Raw genomic sequence first — 5,000 nt, forward strand, 5'->3', positions numbered from 1 at the left:
CTCTGATGGTCTGGCAGTACTCTTTCACAGCGGATAAAATCGTGCTCGCGAGCACCAGCTCTTTGTAGACCTAACTGCCGTATCATTATCCCCTGTAAGACCAGCAACATCATCCGTTTCTTTTGTTTTATATATATATATATATATATATATATATATATATATATATATATATATATATATATATATATATATATATATATATATATATATATATCATCTCTCTATCTCATCAGCCGTTTGAGTGTCCACTGCAGGACCGGCCTATCCCAACCGAAGCGGGGATATATAACTTACACTACTGATTGGACTGCTTCTTAATACCCAAACTATATTATAGTGGTGCTCTCATAGTTATCCAGAAAACAGGTGGGTGCTCATCAGCTTAAAAAGGCTGGGAACCCCTGAGTTAGAGGATGGGGCCAGAGAGTAAGGAAAATCCTGACAGAAGGAGAAACTAATTAAAATCTCTGCCTAATTATATGGTCCACACACACATTCACTTACCATTCAAGCCCCTGGAATCCTGACTGCACCCGGTCTTTCTTGAAAAAAAAAAAAAGGACAAGAAATTAATTACCTTTGTTAGTGACGTCCTTGTACACACACACACATGCAGGCAGGCATACACGTGACCGTCAAATCGATTACATATGGCCATCCTCTCTCTCTCTCTAACCTGACCTAAAACAGATATTCCTCCACTTTGAACGCTCAGCGGTAACAATAGATTCACTTCAATATTGTGCTAGTCACGAAGAAGTGCCATGAAAAGTAGAACCGCAGTATTTCTGCCAATGAGCTGTAATACCAGAATCTCGTGCTAATCACAAAGAAGTGCCAAGGAAAGGATGTAGTGCCGTCGTATTATCTTTTTCTGGCACTGAGATATGTGAAAGATGCTGCAAAAGGACGAAAATCTGTATTAAGGTGAAAGAACTCTGTAAATCCGACCTTGGATACACACGCCTATCCAAGAATGCATACACGTGATGTCAAAATAATTACATACGGCCCATTACCTCCCCCCCCTCTCTCTCTCTCTCTCTCTCTCTCTCTCTCTCTCTCTCCTTACTAATTTATTAATCAACAGTTGTTCTATTCAATGCATGTTTCTATCTGTATAAATTAACCTACAGACAGGTATCTAACTTTCTTTCTAACTACTTTCTCTCTCCCTTCAAGGCACCAACGAAAGGGGTGAGAGAGAGAGAGAGAGAGAGAGAGAGAGAGAGAGAGAGAGAGAGAGAGAGAGAGAGAGAGAGAGAGACAGTTCGCGTGATGCATTCAGGCAAACCACGTGACTGCCCCCAAATGTTACGTGAGCAGGACACACACACACACACACACACACACTTTCTCCTTCCTGTTCACTCCCCCCTTTCCTACCTTCCATCCCCCCTCCCTTCCCTCCCTTATTCTCCTTTCCTCCAGCCATATGTAACCAGAAGCGCACAGAGTGGGGGGGAGGGGGGAGCAGTGAATCAGGGACAAAGAGAGAAAGAATCACAGAGCGACAAAGAGAGATATGAAGGAAGAGGAGAGGACGTGAAAGACAGAGAAACAGATAGAAAGAAAAGAAGTGAGAGATAGAACATTGATAGAGAGGAGAGGAAGTTTGATATACTGTAGATAGGGGAGAGGAGAGGAAGTACGAGACAGAAATATAGAGACACTGATAGGAGAGAAAGTGAGTGATATAGATGGAGAGAAGAGGAGGGGCAGTGAGAGATAAGAGATATAGACAGACATAGAAAGGAGAGGAAGTGAGAGACATAGAGAGGAGAGGAGGGAAAGTGAGAGAAAGAGAGGAGAGGAATGGATGTGAGACAGATTTAATCAGACAGAGAGAGAGAGAGAGAGAGAGAGAGAGAGAGAGAGAGAGAGAGAGAGAGAGAGTGGGGGGGAGAGAAAAGGATAAAAAAGAGAGAAAGGACGTGACAGAAAGAGGGATATACAAAGAGAGGGAGAGAGGAGACAGGGAGAGAGGGAGGGAGGGATAGGTACAGAGGGGGCAGAAAGAGGTTGGGTAAGGCAGTGAAAATGAGGAGGGGAGAAACAGATGGAGGAGGAAGAACATGGAGGAAAAGAAGGTGAGAAAGAGAGGGAAGACAGGCATAAGACGAAACAGATTAAGTGAGGAAGAAGCAGAGTAAGGCAGGAATGAAGCAGGGTAAGGTGTGCTGGTTAAGGTAGGTAAGGAGTGCTGGTTAAGGTAGGTAAGGAAGGCAGGTTAAGGTAGGTATGTGGGAGGGTAAGGCAGGGTAAGTAGATCTAAAGCAGCTTACGGCAGGTACGAGGAAGGATAAGGCAGTATAAGGCACGGTAAAGGAGTAAGGCAGGGTAACGCAGTATGAGCCAGGGCAAAGAAGGTATGAGGCAAGTTATGTCAGGTATGAGGGAAGGTAAGGCAGGAATGAGGCAGAGTAAGGAATGTATGAGGCAGATTAATGCAGATGTGAGGAAGGTTAAGGCAGGAATAAGGCAGTACGAGGCTAGGAGATGCAAGAATTAGGCACGGTATGGAGGGAGTGAGGCAGGGAAAGGCAGGGGTAGGCAGTAGCAAGATCGCCAGACACGTGCTGGCAAATCACGTGAGTGTCGGAAGAGATTACACAGGACCAGCTACGTAAATCTGAGTGTGTGTGTGTGTGTGTGTGTGTGTGTGTGTGTGTGTGTGTGTGTGTGTGTGTGTGTGTGTGTGTGTGTATATATATGTAGGTTAGTACAGTATATATGATGGTGTAAAAGGAAGCATGAGACAATTGGGTATGGCATGAGGTGACTCTGGTTACGAAACAACACCCCCAATGACGTACACACACACAAACGCAGCACACACACACACACACACACACACACACACACACACACACACACACACACACACACACACACACACACTTATATAAACCTCACGTGTATCGTCGCAGAGTAACGTGCATTCACTCTGGTATCACGCTGAATAACATGTTTTTGTTATTATTATTTGTATTATTATTACAATAGTAGTGGCAGTAGCAGTAGTAGTAATAGTAGCAGCAGCAGTAGTAGTAGTAGTAACAGTAGCAGCAGTAGTAGTAGTAGTAGTAACAGTAGCAGCAGTAGTAGTAGTAGTAGTATTGTTGCTACTATTACTACTATCGTTGTCATTATCATTATTACCATTACCATCACCATCATTATTATCATTATCATCATCATCTTCCTCTTCTTCATTACAAACAGACCGAACCAAAGCCTGGAAGTTTGAAAAATGTCCCGTACCTACACAGAGGCTTAAATAAGAGAACCACAACCAAGATCCACTGATTAATTTACCTGTACACATGGAAAGCAAAGGCAGGAAGGCTTCGACAGTCGGCCAGGTGTGTAGAGTTAATAAAAGAAAAAAATATATATATATAGTGTCGTATTATAGCATGAGCCTCCAAGATGTGGTATTCTCTCTCTCTCTCTCTTTACCTGAGAAATCTCCATACCTTCTCTCAGGTCAGTTGATGGCCAACTGAAGTCCAACTAGAGGATAAATTCGACTAAATTTCTATCACCTTAACCTGAACCAGACCTTCGTCCTTTTGTAGATTTTAAGTAGCTTAGGGACAGAAAAAGGCTATACCACCGCTCTACATCTTTTCCATGGTACTTCTTCGTGACTAGCATCATATTCTAGTGCTATTCATGTATCTCAGCATTCAAGATGGAAAGAGGGCAATTTTAGGCTGACTTAGAGAAAACTGATTAATATATATATATATATATATATATATATATATATATATATATATATATATATATATATATATATATATATATATATATGTACTTTTCACTCTGACTTGTCCTAAAATTGCCATCTCTTCATCTTGAATGCCGAGTTGTAACAACAGATTAACACCTGAGTATGAAGTAGTTATGATGAGGTGCTATGGAAAGGATGTGGTGCCGTAGCATCAATCGTTAAAGCTCAGTGCCAAGGACAATACTTGGGTCCTGCATTCAACCCATAGCACTTCTTCGCGACTAGCATCATATTCTAGTATTCAAGATAGGGTGAAAGCAATTCTACCTCCTAGTTAAAATGAACTGGTTATTGGTATTTAAAGTCAATGTGCCCTTACTTTCTTCTGAGCGAGAGAGAGAGAGAGAGAGAGAGAGAGAGAGAGAGAGAGAGAGAGAGAGAGAGAGGACCCACACCTTGACCTATCCCAACGAAAGCAAAATTGACCTCATGGGTACGAATGTGCAGAATGACGCAGACTACCGTAATAACCTGCACTGTACCTAACTTAGTCTAATTTAACCTAACCTAACTGACCCTAAACCGTACCTGCCCTACATAACCAAAACTAACAACCTAACCTACGCTACCTTACCTTGTCCTGCCTTGCCTTACCTTACCCTACTCTGCTCTTCTTTGTTCTGCCCTGATCTCCCTTGCCCTGCCCTCCCATGACCTGCCCTGTCCTCAAACCTACCTTACCCTAACCTAATGCAAGCCAGTCTAACCCAAACTAACTTAAACTAAGCCAAGCATGAAAAGCGTCCTTGAGGGTACGAGTGGTAATTCCGATGACGCACGCATAACAACCACAATCACCGTACCAACACTAGAAGCAAGTCACCATGGTACACATATCAACAGCTGACTGAAACACGATCGCTCCCACACTAGGGTACGGAATCACAAATTTGTTTTAACACCAAGACCCTGACCTGACCCAAACCATACCTGAGTCCTGAGTACGAATGAGTGGTAATGGAAAAATGCCGCACGGAGTTAATAGTGTGTTTAACTTGACGGAGCTGACAAGGAGCCTACACGTGGTGGAGCAGTTGCGGCATCGTCCTAGGAGTCAAACTACATATTTCCCTGCACCTCGCCGTGGGAAGGGCCCTGTTTTGACCCTGGTAAGGCGCAGTCTGCCACATGAGGCGCCCGGCTAGCAGACCGGAAAACAAAAACTACCCGTAACTCTTTTCAGCCCAGTTAATGGTCA

The sequence above is a fragment of the Coenobita brevimanus genome, chromosome 40, assembly GCF_032717465.1.
Source record: "Coenobita brevimanus isolate Jiangsu-jjx chromosome 40, ASM3271746v2, whole genome shotgun sequence".
NCBI lineage: Eukaryota > Metazoa > Arthropoda > Malacostraca > Decapoda > Coenobitidae > Coenobita > Coenobita brevimanus.